The sequence below is a fragment of the Rattus norvegicus genome, chromosome 2 (assembly GCF_021556685.1).
Source record: "Rattus norvegicus strain SHRSP/BbbUtx chromosome 2, alternate assembly SHRSP_T2T, whole genome shotgun sequence".
Classification (NCBI taxonomy): Eukaryota; Metazoa; Chordata; class Mammalia; order Rodentia; family Muridae; genus Rattus; species Rattus norvegicus.
In genome coordinates, this window is record NC_141535.1 from 483109 (window position 1) to 507224 (window position 24116).

A 24116-nucleotide genomic window follows, 5' to 3' on the forward strand; every position below is an offset into this window, starting at 1 on the left:
ATGGTCGTTGAACTCACAAACTCAGTGCAGTTGGTGTCCAGCAGAAGAGCAAACCACTCAACATTCCCGCACGGATGTCGTAGGGCACTGAAGCCCCTGCCTGCAGCTGAGAAGATTCTGTCACTTGAGAACTGCTAGGGATGGGTTTTCTTTAGGGGTATGGTCCCTAGTGAGTGGACCATGCTGCAGTGGTGGCCCCTCACTCATGAGTAGGCTTCGCTGTATTCAAGGGATTATTCACTGACCAGATTTACAATGCCAGGCAATAGTTTCCTCTTTTAGTGCGGACCTTGAATCCACCCAGAAAATGATTGGTGATCCTCATTACATTCCTGCCATTTATGGCACACCCATGAGTACATCTTGCCAGGGCTTTTGTTATGTAGCCCTGAGTAGTCACAGTGGAGTGAGAATAGTCTGCATAGCATCTTCTAGCATCATAAAGCTAGCAGGGGTGGAAGCTTCCTGCTAAGTACTGTGCAGGCAGGTCTGTGTGATTTCTTCAAGTTCTTTGACCTACATGTGTGGTGTCATCAGCTATAGGATCTTACCATCACATTCTGATGGGTAGCCCTGAGCAATGAGAATTGACAACTCTGGTATCATCTCTGTGATATCCTCGACCAACAACTTGAGAGCAAGGTGTCCTACATCTACCTCTGGACTTTTTGAGAACTTGTAGCCAGTGGAAGGAGAATTAACCACCTTGTAACGTTCGTTGTAAGTTGGCAAGTAGCTTTTCATATGGCTTTTGTATTTTAATGTTCGTGGACGTTTTACCTACTTGTATGTCTGTGTGAGGCTGTCAGAAGTCCTGGAACTGAAGTTACAAGCAGGGGTGAGTTTCCATGGGCGAGTAGGTGCTGGGAATTGAACCCAGGACCTCTGGAAGAGCAGCTTATGCCCTTAACTGTCTGTCTCTCTGGCCCTTCATATGGCTTTTTCAAATATCCTTAGTGTTAGTTAGTTCTTCTTCATCCTCTTCCCAGCAATCCTAAAGATTTTAAACCAGTGTTTCATTTATGCATTATTTAACTATTGATCTAAATTGGTAGAAAAGATTAAAAAAAAGCATGGTTTAGAAAATTATATTTGTAATTTGAAGACGGAATTCTAAAGGCGATTATGTTCAAAACCAACATGGGGAAATCCTAAAAAGGATCTGGCCTCCGCCCCCTTGTTGGAACACCTTACCTGTGTTCTGATTTTCTTCTTTTGTTTATTTCTTTGTTTAAGGGTGTCTGCAATTCCTTTTTGTCCACAGCTGAACACTTTCCAGGCCGTTCTGGCATCCGATGAATGTGATTACTATGCCCTCTTTCTCTATCCTCCCAATGGTCTTCCGTTTTTGGAAGTCACCTCAAAGAATCCTACAGTGTCCAGCCGCAGCTTCCTGCTATGGTGGGATTCTGCCAAGGGGAAGCAGATGATGTGAAGAGAAAAGCCCTGTATTTCAGCCTGACTAACAGTGAGCAGTAGGTGAAGAATCTCTACCAGTGAGTAATGTGGAGTGTGTGACTGTGCTATGCACTGGAAGGACATTTAGGAGGGACACCATCTCTAGTGGCCAGAAACCATTTGATAATAACCTCTGGTGGCTTCTAAGAAAGTCGCTGGTTGAAAACCAAGAGCTAAGCTGGACCTCGGGAGCTTCAGGGTGTCCAATATTTAAAAGATTCCTTCTTTTTCCTGCACTATCTGTCAGGCATAGAAACCAGAACCAGCAGTGATTATATGTTTTTGCAGAACTACTAGGGCTTGCTGTGAAAAACATTGTTCTTGGGGCTACATAAAAATATCCAGTCATAACTAACTGCCTCAGTGGGCGCATTTCAGGTTAATGATTTCTGGAGAGGAGGCATCATGATTCAGTCTTTCAATCAGGTATTGTTAAGGATTAAATTATGAGTAGTATAATGGGGCGGAGGTAGATGAGGCTTTTATTCGTCTCAGCGTTCTTTTGGCACCATCACCAGAAATCATGCTGACTGGTTTACCCACAGCGTTGCCAGAGACAAATCCATTTCTTAGTCTCCCCAGTAGGTTATTCTGCTAGTGCTGCAATAGGTTATTCTGCAGGTGTCTGTCCAGTTGGTGCTCCTAAGAGACTATTGACTTCAGGTGGACACTTTTGTCTTTGTAGTTTGCAATACTAGCTTAGCCCACAGTAGTTACGTTGTGGCTTCCCATAGTTGCTTCTCCGTCAAACTAGATCATGGGCAGATAGAGTGACAGAGCAAAAATTTGCCGATCACTTTATCTGCAGAGCATTGTGATAAAACCCTTGCAGATATTATCTTAATTAAAACTTTCTCAACTTATAGGCGGTAAGTATAACTATCTTCCCAGTTTTACGAATAGTCTTAAGTAAATTATGAAAGGTGCTTATGTCAGAAGTAAATGGCCGAGCCATAGTCAATACATCTCTGAAGTACGGATACAGGGGTGATCTCTTATGCAGAGTAGATAGGGTGTTTCTTACTTGGATTTCACGTTACCTGGTTGTTTGTATTTTGGTTCATTTTATCAGTCACTCCGGTTACACTCACTCTGCCCCTCTCCTGCAATTTTGATATTTCTGGAAAGCATCAAAGGAGGCAGTGAAGAACCAGAGTGAATGGATGATAGTATCTGTGTGTGTGGTGTGTGTGTGTGTGTGTGTGTGTGTGTGTGTGTGTGTGTGTGCAAGCGCGCTTGCACGTGCATGCATGTGCATGCATGTGTGTGTGAGCAGGTGTATGAAGGCCTTTATGGCTCTAGTAGGGAAACACAACTTTCTCCTCACATGCTTTTTGCACACACACACACACAGGCACAGACACACGGGCACACACATGCACACGCACGGCTTCTTATGGCTATGCAGGTACCAATTCTCATTCTAATACTCTGTGATTCTTGGTCCTTCCCAGATGCTGATGGTGTCCAGGTGCTCTGCCTTTAAAAATCATATTATTTCAAGCACTCAGCCCTATTTCCAAGGGCTCTACATACAAGTGTCCCCTCCTGTTCTGTGATCTGTATTGACTCTTGGTTTCCATCTCACCTGCTCTGTAGTGTAGACTCTAGAACAGACTTAGCAGTTGGCCTCTATCCTTTCTCCTCTAACCTCTTACCCTCTAGCTTAAAGACTCTTTCTCCCCAGGTTGTACCTAGAGCCCTTGGAAGGAGGGCTGAGTGCTTGAAATACTACAATTTTTAAGACACAGGCGTGCGCCAGAAAGGAGCAGCGTGAGACATGACCAGAGTGATTGACAGATTTGGTGTGCCTCACCCTTAATAAAATGAGACAAACTACAGACAATGGAATAACATAAAATGCAAGTCAGAATTATCCTACCACTACTCTGAGTGACAACTCTGCTACCTCCCCTTTCAGCGTGGGCTTTGCCTCCCATTCAGTGTTTCCATACTTATCACTGTCTCTTAGGCTTCTTTTCCTGTCAGTATCATTGTCTTAAGGGTTGAAACTTTGCATCACAATGCCCAGAGGACAACATTTGTAAACTAAAGTAGCTCAGGATCATGGTCCTAGCTCCCTCTGGATGCTTTGCTGTGCCCCTCCAAGGAGAAGAACATTTTCCTAGTCCTGGAATCTCTTCCTCCAACAGAGGTCATACATTATTCAAGTTTGCAGGCCTCTTCTGAAACATATGCATATTCAGGTAGGGAAGAGAGTAGTTCCTGTGAAGGGATTAGTCACAGGCAGGCCAGCATGTCTGTTCTGTTTTGTGATACAGTTTTTCTTTCTAGGAGACAAATTCAATCTGTGAGCATTCATAAACGACCTCAGTGTGGAGGGTAAATTAACTGTTTAGATTCCCACCAGGCGATGTGGCAAATGCCAGGATATTGATTTATGTCTCATTAGAAGGCATTTATTTTGCTCCACTCTTGCATGTTTTGTATTTTCTTACTCTTTGAAGCTTTGAAGCTGTCCACTTCCAAACTCAAGAGGTTTCCCAGCTGCAATACCCTGCTGTGGGATGGGCTGGGGCTCCAGGGTCTCTTCTTACTGATTGGTTTCAGTTTTTAAAATTACATTACTGTGTGGGAGTTGGAGGTTGGAGGCAGCTGGTGGGTGGGGAGGTGTCTGGGTCGGAATCCAGTTTGTCAGAGTTTCTGCTCTCCCCCACCACGTGGATTCTGGGTATAGCTCTAAGCTCTTGTAGGTAAGTGGCTTTCCCTGCTAAGTCATTTTTTCAGCCTGGAGTTTTGTCTTCTGTGGTGTGTTTTATTTGCAACCCTAATTTCTATATGCACCAACTGAGGGCAAGAGTTGAAGCTCTGCTGGTAGAACATTGCCTTGAGGACACAAAGACCAGAGTTTTGACCTTGGTGCCACACAAACAGGGTTTAGTATCACACCTGGTATCCCAGTGTTTGGGAGGTGCAGGCAGGAGGAATAGAAGCTCAAGGTTATCATCAGCTACATGAGAGTGTGTCTCAAAAAATGAAAAGAAACCTTAGCAACTGAATATAACAAATCACAGAAGGGACGAACACTGACCTGATTGGGGAGGAGAGGGTTTATTTGGTTTACTGTCCTGGGTCACACAGTGCATTAGGGGAGCCAAGGCAGGAACTAAAGCAAGACAGGAACCTAGAAGGAGGCAGGAACTGGAGCAGAAGCCATGGAGGAACATTATTATTGGCTTGGTTCCTCTGTCTTACTCAGCCTGATTTCTTACACAACCAGAGATGATACCCTAGGGTGGTATCACCCATAGTGAACTGCTCTTCCTCCCACCAATCATTAACCAAGAAGACGCCCCTCCCCCAGACTTGCCTTCAGGCCTGTGTGATTGAGGCAATTTCTTCTCAGGTCTGCATCAGGGTAGCAGAATCCAGCCAGTACAGCAGAGTATCATGAATACACTTGGGTACAGGTAATGGCTAGTAGACAGTGCACAGAATGAAAGAGAGGTAGAGAACTGAAGAAAACCTCAACTCTCTTCATTATTGCAGTAGAAACCTAGACTAGAATGATGAATACTTGCCCCAGTGAACAAAGATCTCGTTATATGATTCAGTGAATCTTAATACCTCTTTTTAGCAATTCCCTCTTATTCTTGATTGTTGACTTTTGAGGAAATTACATAGTCTGGAATAATTTGAGCTTTGGTATTTCATGCAAACACAGGATTGATATCATTGGCTAGGTCCCATTTTCCAGAGTCATTTTTTTTTCTCCATCTTTATTAAATTGGGTATTTTTTATTTACATTTCAATTGTTATTCCCTTTCCTGGTTTCTAGGCCAATATCCCCCTAACACCTTTCCCCTCCCACTCTATATGTGTGTTCCCCTCCCCATCCTCCCCCCATTACCACCCTCCCCACAACAATCACGATCACTGGAGGTTCAGTCTTGGCAGGATGAAGGGCTTCCCCTTCCACTGGTGCCCTTACTAGGCTATTCATTGTTACCTATGCGGTTGGAGCCCAGGGCCAGTCTTTGAGTAGTGACTTAGTCACCTGAAGCTCTGTTTGGTTGGCATTGTTGTTCATATGGGGTTTCAAGCTCCTTCAAGCTCTTTCAGTCCTTTCTCTGATTCCTTCAATGGGGGTCCCATTCTCGGTTCAGTGGTTTGCTGCTGGCATTCACCTATGCATTTGCCATATTCTGGCTGTGTCTCTCAGGAGAGATCTACATCTAGTTCCTGTCAGCCTGCACTTCTTTGTTTCATCCATCTTATCTAGTTCGGTGGGTGTATACATATGGGCCACATGTGGGGCAGGCTCTGAATGGGCGTTCCTTCATCCTTCCAGAGCCTTCCTAACCCGAGCTTTCTCTTAGGGTTAGGAGTCATCTTACACATGGCTGTCCTCTTCACAGCAAGCGTACCCTTGACACTGAGATAGTAGGTGACTGAGCTGGCAAGAGTAGTGCCACATCCCAGCAGAAGATCTTAAGTTTCAGGATAGCTGGGACTATCTGGTGAGACTCCTCTAAGAAAAGAGATTCTTGGGAACTAACAGGGTTTCATGGTCTACTCTACAGAGAAAATGAAGATCTGTTCCCAAATACTGAGCCTCATTTTGATTAATACATTTGTATCTTACCTATGTTGAACTTTTGCTCAAAAATTGTTTTAGACTTGGTCATTAAAAAGTACTGATAGATCTATCATCCTCTGTCATTAATATATTAGTCCATGTGAATCAGAGTACACAGAGATGTTTGCAAGACAAAGTTTCCTGTTAGCATGAAATTCTTGCCGTGGCTTTGCCAACTTTTGGCTGTATGATCTGAAGATTAGCTAACCTCTCAAAACCAACTTTTTCCTCACTAAGAACTAGCACAGCTACCACCCCTATCTTGCAGAGCACAGTGAAGACTGATAAGCACTGGTGTAGGCTTGGCTTGTAGAAATCAGTACTATTTAAGTGTTTTAGGAATTTTAAGCTTAAGTAAGCTTGAGTCTGATTTAAGTTTTCATTCACGTCGAGAAAGCATAAAATATTCTTGCATTCCATGTTTGCTCTCAAGACAGCCAGGTTTTTGACAGAATATTTGATTTGGGCTTCTGGAGCCGACATATAACCTGATGGCTTAGTGTTCCATACACAATGCCAGACAAAAGGCAGCTTATAACAAAGTTCCTGTACGGTATTTATCTCAGTTACTTAGAAGCTTTGCTTCTGTTTGACATAGCATGGAAAGTTTGACTTTGATCGTTAAAGTCTTTTGACTTCAATATGAATTCTGAAGGAGGATGAATGGACTGGTTACAATCCACTCTTTCCTCTGTTCTTAGACTAAGCAACCCGGGGATTCCTGGGGCGTGGGCTTTTCACATCAGCAGCAGGCTGGCCCTCGACAATGTCTGGCCAGTCACGGTCAGAGGTGACCATTCCACAGCCTGCTCCTCAGCGCTGGAGCACTCCTTCAACCATGCTGCAGCCCTGGAGATCTGTACTGAGGACAGTTGCAATTATCAGAAGGAGAATGGAGAGGATGTAGAATACCCACCAATTGAACCGGGGAAGGCCCTGGAAGACCACAGCAGAATCGATGTATTGATGTGTCTTTCAAATCAAAGGCTAATTCGAGCTTTGTGGATGTTGGCACCACGTCTCCAGATTCTGATCACGCTTCTCCTTTGCCATACCCAGCACCTGGTAACTGGGCATCCTACCGGGAAACAGAATTGGCTTCTTCGGTCCATCAAATCAAACAGGGGCCACCTGTGGGAGAGGTAGATGTCCTGGATTTCAAGGACACAGCATTGGTTTTGGATCCAATGGGCACCAGAACCCCAGCTCCTCCACAGGCAGATGCAGCTTTCCTAACTCCAGGCAGGAAAGACCTTGGGAACAGAAACACCAGGTCCTATCCAGAGGCATGGCCAATGGTTTCACAGCCAGATGTTCCCGTCGCTCCTTTGGAAGGAGAAATCCTTCCTAATTACCCCGATTCTGACACATGCCACCCCTGAGTAGAGGGAGGTATGTGGTAGGACTGGATGACCACGTGAGTTCTAAAGCTCAAGGCAAGTGCATTGAAAAACTGGGCATTTGAGGTTTTGTTTAAAGAAAATATAGCAGAGTTGACAAACTAGATATGGTCATTCACCTGGGCCCATCCCTGTACCGGGCAGGCTGGAACAGGCTGGGGCAGGCTAGGGCAGGAAAGGGCAGGCTGAGACAGAAAGATTGTGTAGGTTCAAGAGTAGCCTGGGCCATATAGAGAATTCTAGGCCAGCCTGGATTATACAGCCAGCTCTCCTCCCAAGTGTAATAAAAATTTCGGTTTGCAAGTTCAGAGAAGGTGAGCCATATCGTGGCTTCATAGGCTGTCCTGCGCTACGTCTCGCCAGCGGGAACGACGCGGCACACACAGGATCCTACTACAGAAAAGCTTTTATGCGTCTTGAGAGGGAGAGCATAAGCTTACAATGCGGAGATGCCGAGTGAGGAATAACCGTCCCTTATATAGGAAACTATCCTCGCCTAGGACGTGTCACTCTCTGACTGGTCGCTGCCAATTATGCCAGATGACGTACCGAAATGTAAGTGTCCCTTTGAGTAGGGAAGTTACCAGGCGCCTGCGTATTGCCCTTTTTACTAGGTGCGTTCTGCCGGATGCCGGTGCCATCTTGTAATGGAGTTTGTGAGGACAGCTCCTCACATCTCTGTGAGGACAGCTCCTCGGACAGCTCCTCACATCTCTGTGAGGACAGCTCCTCACATCTCCCCCTTTTCTGTTTTTTTTTTAAGCAAACAGGACACCCAGATATAGGAGGGTGAAGACAGAGGTCATATCCTCGTACAAAGTTGGCGAACCTGTACAAGAGAGATACCCTTAGGCTGTTGTTGGGACCCAGGGCACTCCCGACCCGTCGCACTGCCATTTTTCTAGGGAGGGAAAACTGGGGCAGAAACCCTCATGTAATATGACATGCCTTCCAGGGAGCGTATTTGGTAGAACTTCCCTGTGCGATGCTAAGCTCGTCACCCCTCATGGGCTGCTCAAGCCGGACACTCTAATCCTGTGCAATGAACCGAGGTTCTAGGAGTGCAAGAGCTGTCCAGCCGGCGACCTGTTGCTTGAGCATGGTCAACCAGATATCGGCTGACGCTCCTTGTTCAAGGGCTACAAGCGCCTGGGCGATCACTACTTTGTCCTTTCTTGTTTGAGATCTCAATTTGCAAAGCAACCAGAGGAGTAACACTAATCCACAGCAGAGGATCACTCCAAAAAGTCCCACTCCCACCCATTCCTTGAAATAAGAGACTGCTGAGGTGATCCAGGACGACAATCCCTCCGTCAAAGACAGGTCCAGTTGGGTAGAATTTACTTGAATGATGGTCGCTCTCAGCTCTCGAAGTGTCTGTTCAAACTCCGAGGTCCAATTCTGTAACAGATGCTGTGAAAGACTCTTAGACAGATTAGCAGCTCAGGTAAATTTGTCATATTATATGGAGGTGACACAAAGGCCTGGGAGTTTTTGCTCACAGCCAAGCTGGGCCAGTGGCCATAGAATGTCTAATTGCTCTCGGACCAGATCTATACGTTGGTTGACAAGCATAAGGCCTCCCTATATCTGAGTATTGGCTGAGGCCTGTCTGTCCCGAGCCACAGAGATGGTGGCCGATAAATCATTGATAGTTTGGGTTGTCTGTACTGAATTTGACAAGGCCAATGCCGAGGCAGTAACCGAGGCAGCGACTGCTGTCGTAGCAATAATGCCAGCAATAATTGCAGAAGTACCAAAATCTCTTTTTCCTCTAAATAAGGTCATGGTCCCCGAGGTATCAACAGGTATCGGGATAAAGCGAGGCATGCGGGTAACTACTGCGATATTTTTTATGAGTAGCTGTCCAGACAGAGGCAGCAGGTTTGATGTTCCCCGTCCAGGAAAATGACAACCGACCCTTTTCGCCCTTTCCTCCAAGTAGCATCGCCATGGGCGTAAGATCAGTGCAGCTACCATTAACGCAATGTAAGGCCACCACCATAGAGAACTGTGGCGTTAGCCACAATGTCCTCCTCACCAGTTCCCCATGTGGCCTCCCTTAACCAAGCAGAAGATTGATTACATAACATAATGCAAGGGAGATCAAAAGATGTTTTGTTGAATATGCCAAAACAAAGGCTGCCCTTAAGGGGAATAGTCCTATTTTCTTTTAGTAAATCCCTGTTAGTGGTACATCACCGGCATCGGGAGTGGAAAGGTTGACATTATTCCCCATTGTAGCTCGCCCTGCACCGTTACTGGCATCCATGTAAGAAGAATGAGGAGGTGCAGGAGTCCCAGTCCCTTCTTGATCACTTGCTGTGATGCTCCGAGTAAGTCGTCCTGGGATCCATATGGGATTTTCATTGTCCTGTGGAAAAGCACAGACAGCTCCCCTGGATCTTATTAAAACAGGATCTGGGCCTTTCCATTCATTTGTTAATACATCCTTCCATTTGACTAATTCTTTTGTCCTCTTGGGCTCTGAGCAATGTCGCTCAGCCGCTGTTTGTTCAGCTTCATCAAGATTTAAAAAATTTAAGGTAAAAAGGTCCAGAGCAGTGGCCACTCGGGGTGTTGGGGGGAGTTCTATCATAATTCCCCTTCTTTGTTTTATTAAATATGATTTGAGCGTCCGATGAGCACGCTCTATGATTCCCTGTCCTTGAGGGTTGTAGTGCAGGCCCGTCAGGTGGGTAACCTGCATCTGAGCACAAAACTGACAGAATTTTTGAGATGTGTAGGCGGGGCCATTGTCAGTTTTTACACATTTTGGCTTTCCCCAAGCACTCCATGCTTCAAGGCAGTGCTGAATGACATGTGTTTTTTCTCCTGTAAGTGGGGTGGCATGTAGAATGCCAGAACATGTGTCTATAGATACATGCACATACTGTAATTTTCCAAAAGTAGAATTATGAGTAACATCCATTTGCCAGATTTGCAATGGCTGTATTCCTCTCGGGTTGACCACGATGTGAGGAACTGGGAGTAACTGGCAGCACTGTTGGCATTGGGTGACTATATCACGTGCCAGGCAGATTATAGGCCTTACATAGGAACAGTTAGTCAAAAAATCTCATTCTTTATATATCCAAAACAATAATACTGGAGACAATAATTTGGTATAAAAGTCAATTGATAAATACAAGTGCTCAGTGTCCTCAATTTAATCCTCAAGGACCTATCTTAATAAATAATATTTTAACAATATTTTAATAAATAAAAAAGGGGAGTTATCCCTGTATGCTAAAATATGCTCCTTTTATTTCAATTTTAAAATTTGGATGCCAAGGAACACTCTGAGTTTATGGCACCCTACAACTAGGCATACTTCTGCCTAGGTGAAATAGAAAGATCCACATATTGGCATGACCCTGTTCAGATATTTTATATGGGGAAGAGGGAATCTTTGTGTTTTTTCTAGAGGATGCTACAGGAGTGTGCCAGCTGCCTGAGTGGCTGGTGAGACTTGCTGATCCTGGGAGCATGAAGATTCAGCTCTCCTGGTTCGGGTCCCTGGAGTCATTCCTGTGTCCTTGGAGGAATATGGAGGATTCCCACTCATCTTTTGTCATCACAGAAATTCTGGCGTTGCTGCAGTCATTGTGTCCCGTCCCACCGCGGCCTGAGCTCCGACCCTCTGTGCACTGCTGCTTGCTGGAAGCTGCTGTGGACTGGGGAACTCTGCCCTGGTTTTGCAGATCTCAGACATGGTCCCATTGTCTGCTGGTTGTTCCAGAGATCCTGAACTGTCCTGGGAAAGACCTTGGCACTTTCGCTGCTATTGTAGCAGCCATTACTGCTGCAGCCATTGTGTCTGCAGTGTCTGGAGTTACCTGCCCCCAAGTCTATTGTTTGGCAAGCACAGTGGTCCCCGGAAGACTGTTGCCTCTTTGTTATAGGAGGATATCTTGCAGTGTAGTGATTCACCTTATATCCTTGGGCATTTCCCAAAATCCCCCACCCTAGGCTTCAGTTCCTGCTTCTATTCCTGCCTCAGAGCTTTAAATGCTGTACATTTCTCTCAATAAACGAGACCTTGACAACAGAACTTTTGCTTGGTCTCCTTCTTCTCTTCACCCCCATTTTGGCCCACAGGTAGAAAGCCTCTTCGGGACCCTGAATAACTGGGTCAATGCCACACAGCACAACTTCTCTTTCTTGCTCTACTTCTCTCTGTCTTTCTTTCTCTATTTTTGTCTCTCTTTCTCTACTCCTGTGTATTCTCTTATTCCTAAGCTGTTCTCATGTGAATTGGGCATATTTTATCTGTGATACATTCTGTCATTTTTTTCTTTGAATTACTACTTTATCTGGCCCTCAATTATATGACATTTACAAACATGGCTACTTCCTTATATAAACTAACCTTACAATGTACAATCATTTTGCTAATATTTATCTACCTGGACCTATTGGATGTAAAGTATTAACCTTTCAGGATGCCTATATTTATGGCAGAATCTTTCTGACATTTCATATATGATGTCCTGTGTCTCAAAGATGAGGGTATTAGAATAAAATTATTCTACACATTTTCTAGGAGGTTGAAAGATTCAACTTACATCTTATTTTATGATCCCATTAGCAGCCATCAGTCCAAAACACAAAATCACTAAAACAAATCCTAGTTGCATAAGGTAGGGTGGGAAGATATCCCAGTGATTAAGCAGGCAGGAAATGTTAGAGAGACGTGGGATGAAGATTGTTTATTGGTCTACATTTATGGCTTGCTCAGCCTGTGTTTTTATAGAAGCTAGAACAATAAACCCAGGAGTGGGACAACCTACAGTGAGCTGGGCCCTCCAAGAAAATTATTGATCAAGAAAGTGCCCACAGGCTTTTTCTTTGGACAATCTTATGAAGAGTTTTTTCTCAGTTAAGATTTCTTCTTCCAAGTTATCTCTAGTTTTATATCATGTTGATAAAAAACCTTCTTATATAGTTTGTAGGTGAGAGTTTGTGGGTGGATATCTCTAAGCTTATGTATTGAAGTGATATCATTAAAAATTTTACAATAGAATGGCTAATAATAACCTTTGTCTGCGTCTTTCTTTAATCCCGCAGGCTTTCACCCGATTCTCGGGACCAGGTCGGTGTGGGCATTGGGCACCGACAGTGTATGTCAGTGAAATTATGTGTGTATATGTGTTTCTGCATGCCCTCAGATATTATATGTATCATAATAGGGTATTAAAGAGGACAATGTGTTAATCTGAAGAAATGCTTTAGATTCTAGCACACACCAGCAAGAAAACATTCCTTTTTTGGCATGGGGTAGCAATTGGGCTTGCAACAATAAATTATGAAATATACTAGGAAGAATGAAATAGCTCAGTAGGTAAAGATATTTGTTGCCAAGGCAGTTAACCTTGATTTGGTCCTTGGGATATATACAACGGAAGGAGGAAATGAATGCCATAAATTGTACTCTGTCATCCACATGTGTGCAATCACATGCAGAACCAAGCAAATACTCACCTAAAAGAATAAGAAAATTAGAATTCTATAAATATAGGACTTAAAAATATGCATAAATTAAAGTAAGGAAATAGGTTGACATGAGATATGGTAAGAATTCTGTAAAGCTGATACATACCCAGACTTAGAGAAAGTATCTCTATACATATGTGTCTTCCGTTTCACCCCTTTCTGAAGCAAGAAAAAATTACATACATGGAATTTCTGCTTAGTATTACAGAGCAACAGAACATAATATTGAGAATTAAAAGAAGAATACGTATATAGTTCATATGAAGGCAACTTGGTCTTGCAGAGATAAGCTAAACAACTCCTGTATACTATAAGTTCAGACTCATGAACATGTATTACTCAGATTGATGAATCAAAAAACTTAAATATGGGGCATGTAGATTCCAGAGACTTTTCCACAGTGGTATTGTGTAACCAGGGTGACCAGAGAGTAGCACTTGTATTTGTATCACTTAGATTTATAGGGACCTTTCCTTGCATGGTGGAGGAATAGGCATCTACACTGAAATGTACTATATGTAACTAGAGAAATAAAACAAAATGTTCTCCTTTATAACCAAATCAGGAATACGACTAGGAGATTCCAGGTTTCTTAGTCACATCGTGAAATAGAATCAAGTGACCTTGTTCCAATATTCTTCATTCTTTCTGAGATATGAGGTAGAGGATGAAAGAAAATACCCCAACAACCTGGGTTTAGGGTAATATGTTAGTTAAAAATGTCAAGTGTATACCGAATACCTTCTACGAAGCCACAATTACTCTTATACCTAAACCACACAAAGACACAACAAAGAAAGAGAACTTCAGACTAATTTCCCTTATGAATATCGACGCAAAAATACTCAACAAAATTCTGGCAAACCGAATCCAAGAGCACATCAAAACAATCATCCACCATGACCAAGTAGGCTTCATCCCAGGCATGCAGGGATGGTTTAATATACGGAAAACCATAAATGTGATCCATTACAAAAACAAACTGAAAGAACAAAACCACATGATCATTTCATTAGACGCTGAGAAATCATTTGACAAAATTCAACACCCCTTCATGATAAAAGTCCTGGAAAGAATAGGAATTCAAGGCCCATACCTAAACATAGTAAAAGCCATATACAGCAAACCAGTTGCTAACATTAAACTAAATGGAGAGAAACTTGAAGCAATCCCACTAAAATCAGGGACTAGGCAAGGCTGCCCACTCTCTCCCTACTTATTCAATATAGTTCTTGAAGTTCTAGCCAGAGCAATCAGACAACAAAAGGAGGTCAAGTGGATACAGATCGGAAAAGAAGAAGTCAAAATATCACTATTTGCAGATGATATGATAGTATATTTAAGTGATCCCAAAAGTTCCACCAGAGAACTACTAAAGCTGATAAACAACTTCAGCAAAGTGGCTGGGTATAAAATTAACGCAAATAAATCAGTTGCCTTCCTCTATACAAAAGAGAAACAAGCTGAGAAAGAAATTAGGGAAACGACACCCTTCATAATAGACCCAAATAATATAAAGTACCTCGGTGTGACTTTAACCAAGCAAGTAAAAGATCTGTATAATAAGAACTTCAAGACTCTGAAGAAAGAAAATGAAGAAGACCTCAGAAGATGGAAAGATCTCCCATGCTCATGGATTGGCAGGATTAATATAGTAAAAATGGCCATTTTACCAAAAGCAATCTACAGATTCAATGCAATCCACATCAAACTACCAATCCAATTCTTCAAAGAGTTAGACAGAACAATTTGCAAATTCATCTGGAATAACAAAAACCCAGGATAGCTAAAACTATCCTCAACAATAAAAGGACTTCGGGGGAATCACTATCCCTGAACTCAAGCAGTATTACAGAGCAATAGTGATAAAAACTGCATGGTATTGGTACAGAGACAGACAGATAGACCAATGGAATAGAATTGAAGACCCAGAAATGAACCCACACACCTATGGTATCTTGATTTTTGACAAAGGAGCCAAAACCGTCCAATGGAAAAAAGATAGCATTTTCAGCAAATGGTGCTGGTTCAACTGGAGGTCAACATGTAGAAGAATGCAGATCGATCCATGCTTATCACCCTGTACAAAGCTTAAGTCCAAGTGGATCAAGGAACTCCACATCAAACCAGACACACTCAAACTAATAGAAGAAAAACTAGGGCAGCATCTGGAACACATGGGCACTGGAAAAAATTTCCTAAACAAAACACCAATGGCTTATGCTCTAAGATCAAGAATCGACAAATGGGATCTCATAAAACTTCAAAGCTTCTGTAAGGCAAAGGACACTGTGGTTAGGACAAAATGGCAAACAACAGATTGGGAAAAGACCTTTACCAATCCTACAACAGATAGAGGCCTCATATCCAAAATATACAAAGAACTCAAGAAGTTAGACCGCAGGGAAACAAATAACCCAATTAAAAAATGGGGTTCAGAGCTAAACAAAGAATTCACAGCTGAGGAATGCCGAATGGCTGAGAAACACCTAAAGAAATGTTCAACATCTTTAGTCATAAGGGAAATGCAAATCAAAACAACCCTGAGATTTCACCTCACACCAGTGAGAATGGCTAATATCAAAAACTCAGGGGACAACAGATGCTGGCCAGGATGTGGAGAAAGAGGAACACTCCTCTATTGTTGGTGGGATTGATAATGGTACAAGCATTCTGGAAATCCGTCTGGAGGATCCTCAGAAAATTGGACATTGAACTGCCTGAGGATCCAGCTATACCTCTCTTGGGCATATACCCAAAAGATGCCCCAACATATAAAAAAGACACGTGCTCCACTATGTTCATTGCAGCCTTATTTATAATAGCCAGAAGCTGGAAAGAACCCAGATGCCCTTCAACAGAGGAATGGATACAGAAAATGTGGTACATCTACACAATGGAATATTACTCAGCTATCAAAAACAACGAGTTTATGAAATTCATAGGCAAATGGTTGGAACTGGAAAATATCATCCTGAGTGAGCTAACCCAATCACAGAAAGACATACATGGTATGCACTCATTGATAAGTGGCTATTAGCCCAAATGCTTGAATTACCCTAGATGCCTAGAACAAATGAAACTCAAGACGGATGATCAAAATGTGAATGCTTCACTCCTTCTTTAAAAGGGGAACAAGAATACCCTTGGCAGGGAAGAAAGAGGCAAAGACTAAAACAGAGACTGAAGGAACACTCATTCAGAGCCTGCCCCACATGTGGCCCATACATATACAGCCACCCAATTAGACAAGATGGATGAAGCAAAGAAGTGCCGACCAACAGGAGCCGGATGTAGATCGCTCCTGAGAGACACAGTCAGAATACAGCAAATACAGAGGCGAATGCCAGCAGCAAACCACTGAACTGAGAATAGGACCCCCGTTGAAGGAATCAGAGAAAGAACTGGAAGAGCTTGAAGGGGCTCGAGACCCCATATGTACAACAATGCCAAGCAACCAGAGCTTCCAGGGACTAAGCCACTACCTAAAGACTATAAATGGACTGACCCTGGACTCTGACCTCATAGGTAGCAATGAATATCTTGGTAAGAGCACCAGTGGAAGGGGAAGCCCTGGGTCCTGCTAAGACTGAACCCCCAGTGAACGTGATTGTTGGGGGGAGGGCGGCAATGGGGGGAGGGTTGGGAGGGGAACACCCATAAGGAAGGGGAGGGGGGGATGTTTGCCCGGAAACTGGGAAAGGGAATAACACTCGAAATGTATATAAGAAATACTCAAGTTAATAAAAAAAATAAATAAATGCAATTATGAAAAAAAAGAATAAAGCTGTTCCCGGAAAAAAAAAGAATGTTAGGTTTTAAATCTTTGATAAAGGTATATTCCATATAATGGCCAGAATTTAGATACAGAGTAAGTTACTGGGGGGAGATTTTTAAAAGAAGGTCAGGAAAGGGCCATAATTGTCAGTCTAGAAAGGGTATCACCGAGTTACTCCTTTGTGTTGGTTGCCTCTTCTACCAGCTCTATCTACTCTTCCTGGGTCTAGTCTCTGGAATGAATGAGTAGTTTTCCCTGTGGGTTGGTGAAGATATCTGGAAATTTTAATTTTTATATACTTTTAGCTATGAACTCCCTGTCTGAAGACTTATCTGCTGTGGTGATTTGAATAGGAATGACCACCATAGGCTCATATGCTTGAATCCTTGTCGTATAAGGAGTGGCACTATTAGGAGGTGGGGCCTTGTTGGAGTATGTGTGGCCATGTTGGAGGAAGTGGGTCTCTGGGAAAGTGGGCTGTGAGGTCTTTATATTCAAGCTATGACCAGTGTTGACACAGTCTCCTGCTCCTGCCTTCAGATGAAGATGTAGAACTCTCAGCTCCTTATCCAGCACGATGCCTCCCTAAATGCTGCTGTGCTTCCCGCCATGGTGATAATGGACTAAATTTCTGAGAGTGTAAGCCAGCCCAATGTCAGTTTTCCTTATCAAAGTTGACTCAGTAACAGTGTCTCTTCACAGCAATAAAACTGTAAGACACCTATTCACCTAATTTTTTTTGCCCAGTGAGATTGTTCCATCTGTTTCTGGCCCCCAATTATTTATTTACTTAATTAATTTTATTTTCTTTTTTTTTATTCCAAATAAATTCTTTCTGAGCTTTCATTTACCCAATCTAGATTTATTCCTTTCTGGTCATTTTAGCACTTGTCTTTCTTTATTGAGTATTACTACCCAAATTTTTCTTAATTTTGAGTCTTCTTGATGGTCATAGTTGTGTATGTTTGCCCCCAATTGACAGCAAATTGCTGTCAATATGTATGTCAGTGTCATTTTTTTTAACCCGTGCAGTTGACAGATACATATTTGTCATTTAAGATCTCTTCATATATCACTGTGCTTGATTGCCTGGTTGTCTTCATACTGGTTTAGATGATTTCACCTTGTTTCTCTGGGTCCATGGCTAATTAATTAATTAATTAACTAATCAATTAACATGAGTACACTGTAGCTGTCTTCAGACACATCAGGATAGGGCATCAGATCCCATTACAGATGGTTGTGAGCCACTGTGTGGTTGTTGGGAATTGAACTCAGGACCTATTATCCACTGAGCTCTCTCTCCTGCCCAGATCCATGCCTCTTAAGGTATTTGCAATATTAGCCCTCTTTAGTCCTTACTATAGTTCCTTGTTATATAGACATAAGGTAGAGTTACATTTTCATTACTGTATTAATTGTACTGTTGTTGTCTCTGTGATGACTGAATCTAACTATTTTATCTTTTCGTTGAGTTAAAGTTAAGTACTAATAAATCAAGATATTTGCTTAACGAGAGCAGATCACACTGTTTATAATTACAAGTTTTGCTGGTAAAGTGTTATGTCAGAGTGGATTCTGGTACAGCTTTTAGTGTTAGCCTGTTGAAAATGCAAAAATTTTGTTCAACATACCTTGGCAAATTTAATTTCTTAGACTTTGGTCATATATACTCTGAAATGCTAAGAATGTTAAAAACAAAATCACTGCTTTTTATATTCACTACTTAAGAAACTCCTCAATTCTCTATAGCACCTTATGTAGGAAAAAGCGAAGGAGGAAAAGAGTGCAGTGGTACTATTTTAATTCTTATATTTGGTCTGGTTTCTTTTATCTTTGTTTCCTTCTGGTGTTTGTTTTAGGACATTAAGGTCCTTTCGGATTCTTTCACTAGTAGGGAGGGGCTGACTGTACAAAGACCCTTGGCTTTTTTGGTTTTGAGCCCTTTAGCTCTTTTGACTGTCCTGTATAGCCTTCAGCCTGTGTATTGATGTTACACAGCCTGCAGTGTAAGCAGTTGAGATAGCTGGTCTTGCTACCTGTGTCCTGTGCCCTGTTTAGAAGTGGAGGGATGTTGGAAATCAAAGTGTGCATGGGAAGGTTGACTTGAGAGAGAGATCCCTAGATCAGCCCATTGTTATCTGTGAGAAAGCTTTGGAAAGATACCTGCTGTGTTTTCAGTTGCTAATTTTCAGTTGTGAAGGCCTCATCTCAGGCAACCTTGACTTCCTGTCCTTTTTTTTCCTCTCAGATTCAGGAAACCCCAACTATGTTGTGACAATGGCACCACCTTGTGTCCCAGCTCAGGGCTGGTGTGGTACCTCTGGTTGCCTAGGTTTGCTTGGGGCTTGGGCAGGGAGCATCTCAGTTAGCTCTATCTAAACCCTTTAGATTCATGCTTAATTTCCACCCTGAAGCAGCTTTAGAGTGAAGCCCTAGTTGTTAATATTCAGTGGATGGGGGTGGATTTACGTATCAGGTTACTTTGGTTCTAAACCAGACATGGCTTTGTCAATTTGTTACTAAAATTTCCAACCGTAATAGCCCATGTAAAAGACACACAATCCAAATATTTTAATAATAAGTTATATGCCTAGATTGGGCATATCTAATACAATACTAACTTATTTCCCAATTCTAAGACTCCTTATTACTTCTGGTTTCTCCCAGCCACAGGATTCTGGTGCATAGTGGCTTCCTTCACTCCTCTTCCTTCATTCTTTTTCTCCTTCTACCTGCCACTGCCTCCTGAGACTCCAGTCCCACCTTTCGTATCCACTACCCAATCATAGGTTCTAACATTTTATTGACCTATTAAAGTGGAGAGAAGGTTCACATAGTATCACCTAAGTACATGATGCTCTGCTTGTGGGGTGGGAGCAACCTCTCTTGAGGAACCAATATGAACAATAATATACAAGCAGCATCAAGCCAAACCACTACAGTTTACTTGTAAGATCTCAGTTTTTAGTACAAAATCCAATAATGTTAGTTGTTTAAATTTGTGTCTTACTGTATTTCTTACACAGCTGTTTTCCAAATGTGGGTTTGTCTGGTGTTGTGTACCAGCATATAGTATTCATAGTTAACAGTGTATTTTCTTGCCACCAATACAGGAATTTTTGTTGGATATGCTAAAGAGTCATAATGGATTTACACAGGAAAGCTAATTGTCAGAATTTTGTTTTGTTTTTGAGTCAGGGTTTTCTGTATAGCCCTGGCTGTCCTGGAACTCACTTTGTAGACCAGGCTGCCTTCAGACTTACAGAGATGTGCCTGCCCTCTATCTCTGAATGCTAGGGTTTAAGTCCTGTGCCCAGCTTGATATTTTTCTTTGTCATTTTCTCTCTCTCTCTCTCTCTCTCTCTCTCTCTCTCTCTCTCTCTCTCTCTCTCTTTCTTTGCCCAAGTCAATGGATTTTATTTGGTCACAGGGTCACAGGCCAGGTATGGCCCCAGCCTTATTTGACCTTCTTTGGTGCTCAGATTGTTCGAGTGGCCGAACTTCTTGTAGCAGTTGACTACACTGTGTGCAGGCATGAGTAGCACTTGTGGCACATCATCTTGTCACAATTGTAATTCTGGACAAGGTGACAAAGGGATGACTCGATGATGCCACTGTGCAGACGCAGCACCAGGTGGAAGGTGGACTCTTTCTGGATGTTGTAGTTGGACAGGGTGTGGCCATCCTCCAAATGTTTGCCATCGAATATCTGCCCTGCTGGTGGGTGGGATGCCTTCCTTGTCTTGGATCATTATTGATGGTGTCACAGGGCTCAATCTCAAGAGTAATGGTCTTGCCCATTAGGGTCTTCATGAAGATCTGCATGTTGGCATCTCCTACTTGGCCTTGTTGTTGAAGGGAAAGAGTGGTTTGGGGCTTTTGGGTTTTTTTGTTTGTTTGTTTGTTTTGTTTTTTCTTTTTAATACTTAGATCATTTTGTTGACTTCTCGGTGTTTATTGAGGGCTGGTATGATTTGCATTTTAAATATATCTACTTGGAACTTCCCAGCTTGCTCTGTCATAACAGGCAGGTGTACTTTGATTTGGGACTGAATAGACTTTTTTTAAATTGTTTCCAGTCTGTGTTCTTCTTTCACTGGCCTCTTATGAGTCAGTTTTTCACAGAATTGGCTGTCACAGTGCACGAAAGATTCAGCCAGAGCCTAAGACAGGTAGAAATGAGTGGCAGTTTTAGGACCTGTACCATCATATTTTGGAACACCAGGGGTATTATTAGAATTAATGTTATTATAAAGTAGTCTTATCCAAATAGTTGGGTTATAATAATCCTTATTAACAATCTCTGGTTATTGTAAGTCAGTAATTTTCCTTATGAGATAATATTTACTTTCATCTCCATAAATATAATTGTCATGGGGCAGAACTAGTAACAGCTAATAATGAAAGAACAATTCCCTGTGTATATAGACTTTGTTTTTTTTGTGAACTACTTTTTGAAATATGTCGAATTATAACAGCAGTAGTGTTGGTATCAGGAATTGCCTTGAACAACAACACTATTTGGTAACTGTTGACATGGAAACAGCCCTACTTTCCCAGTATTCCTTTGGTCCAAATCCCAACTCCACGTGGGAGTAGTTATGTCATATTCCAAGTGAAAGGCAGACTTCTTCTGCCCTCATGCTCTCTCTTCTCTTCATTCTTTTCTCTTTTTCTCTCGCCCCTTTCCCTTGTCTTGTTCTCCCATTAAATCTCACTAAGTGGAACTGTTTTAGTTTTGTGTGCTCTATTTTGATGGGTGTGGTGGGTACTTTATTAAAAAGAGATTTCAATAACAACAAGTATGATAATTTAAGAGCTTGGAAATCAGACTGACTGGAAATAAACTCCAATTTGGGCACTCACCAGCTGTTGAACTTATATTACTAATATAAAAGTTGTGGGTGATGGTAATTTTTCCCTATAGTGTTGTGAGAATTAATCTAACTCCTTGTAATCCTCTTGTGTTTTATTACTTATCAACAACATTGGGTAGTAGTAGCCATTGTAATTGCTTCATTAAATAAAATTTGTAGAGTTGTGCAGAATGGAGTTTATCAAAGCTAAATAGGTGAAACTACACATAACTAAATTGTATAATAAGATTTATCTTATAAAATTATACTCTTAAAGGAAGAAGGTTAGAATGTAGAATAGGAAATAATGCTATGCTATTGTTAGAAATGATTTAACATTCTATCAAAAAACTGAAGAAATGGAAATTCATCTATTAAGGTGGTGTACAGTCCATAATATATTCTACATTATGTTAACATTATTCTTAAATGTGATTTTTTAAAATTGACTAAATATGTTTTTAATGAGAAGAATTAGTTAGAGTTTGAATGCTCCTTTTTTTCCGTTTAGGCAATATGTCAGTATTGAGGGCACCCAGACATCAGAGCTCTGGAAGGCATGTTGATACTGTTTTCTTCTTTGTCTCCTGGGTGTAAGAAGTATAACAGATCTTAAAGAGCTGTATTCTTGTTTGTTTAAAAAAATTGATACATAAGAGAGAGAGTGTGTGTGTGTGTGTGTATGTGTCTGTGTGTCTGTGTGTGTGTGTGTCTGAAATGATAACAATATATTCTTTCGAAAGTATTTTGTTTTTTCTCAATTAAATTTATTCATTTGTTCAAATTGGCTACCCCTTATTATCACAGGTGTTGAGAAATTAGAATAGTACTGCTTTAGTGTACGTTGAAATATACAGAGAGGAGTATGTTAAATTGAGGACTCTGTTATCTCACATAGATGAGAGTTTCTGGATATTTTCTATATCTTTTTATTGCTCATTAAGGGGAATTTTCTGCTATACTGTGTCTTCAGACTTTCTCTTCTGTTCAAATAACTCTCCTCCCTTAATGTAGGTAAACATAATAACTTCTGGGTTTTGGATAATTCTGTATCATTGAGTTGTGTCAACTGGGCAGTCTGTTTTGCAAATGAAATTTCAGGTTTATGTGTGTACTACTTACTCATATTAGAAGCATTTATTTAGCATTTTTCTTTAGTTTTTTCTGGACAAGATAGCTACATTTGCAGTTTCGTTTGAACGTCAGTTTTTCCCTTATGTGAAAATACTAGAAAATTCTAGATTCCCAACAAGGCTTTAGTTGGGAAGTAACTATACCTATACCTAGGTATAGTACCTATACCTAGGTAGTTTTGACTCAGCTCTGAAAGGGATTTTTTGAATGTAAAGGAATTGATTTTATGCTAGGGACACTTACCTTCTGGTCTATTGTTCTTTTTTCTGACTTATGTAGTGAGGCAGGAGAGCTTGTGTGTTATATGTCTCTTTGTTCTGAGCCCCCTGCTCTCTAAATCTACTTATACCTACTTATACCACAATTACAGAAGTCTGATTGTAGTTTTTTGTCTCATTTTCTTCTCCTACAATCTGAACCTGGTATCCGAGTTGCCTGTTTTTCATTTTAAGAAATCAAAGGCTACAGAAAACTGACTCTGCTGCTGTTAGATTGAGTCAGTTCATCAGAGCCATGTTTGTGGAGCAAGCTTTTAATCCTAGTAGGTGAACCTCTATGAATTCCCGGCCAGCCTGGTCTACATAGAACACCTTTTCATCCTGATGCTAATACCCTGCTGGAGTGGCATTATTACCAGAATAAACTGAAAGGAAAAGCAGGTGCACATAAGTTCTTTAAAACAATAGTCCTCCCATGGATGGTCTCTGAATGTTGGTGTTGGAGTTGGTGCATTAGAAGTAAAAGTAAAATTGGAATAATTAGCTCTTTGAAGGCTTTAAGAATGCTAGCGACTGTAGAGAGAGTATCTTGTGCATTTGTATGGATATATCACCTTTCAGTTAAAAAAAATTATGGCCTATAGGAAAGGATAGAATAGAAGGTGGGACATCCGGGAGGCAGAAAGAATTCTGGGATAGAGCCAGGTCGGAGAGACTTGCCCTGGAAAATGTGACCATACAGACCCGTGGTTCCTGGGCACAGGTAATGAGCCACATGGCGGAATGTAGATTTGAGTAAGTGGGTTAGAATTTGTCAGAGAAGAGTCTAGCTCTATGGCCAAGGTATTTGTTAATATATTTTGAGTCTCCGTCTTATTTCTGGGAGCATGGGGCTGGGAGGAAGAACCAGGTCCAAACTTCCACAAGTGACAACATGAATCCAAACAAAATCTAAATCTGAACAATGACCAGTGTATAATTTTGATTTCTGGAACTGGAGGATGATGTTCACCTGGAACTCAATCCCAACTTAGGCTGGGAGTGAAAGCATGATTTCTTCACATTAACTACATGAGCTATTAGCGATTTGGCTTATGTCACCGTGCAGACACTGAAGTTTATGTTCTTCAGTATTTTTTAGAACTTAAAAGCAGACACCATGGTACCTAACC

General features: G+C 41.7%; 1 protein-coding gene and 1 pseudogene across 1 annotated transcript in view; both read left to right on the top strand.

Moving 5' to 3' along the window:
• The window catches only part of LOC147995903 (uncharacterized), a 57779-nt gene extending 46266 nt beyond the window's left edge, over window positions 1–11513 (top strand). Inside the window, exon 4 of the mRNA XM_087638934.1 lies at window positions 6761–11513. The gene's annotated coding sequence lies outside the window, so the exon portion shown is untranslated. The remainder of the gene's footprint in view (window positions 1–6760) is intronic.
• Window positions 1–24116, top strand: part of LOC148006609 (uncharacterized) — a 2902548-nt pseudogene that overhangs the window by 433833 nt on the left and 2444599 nt on the right.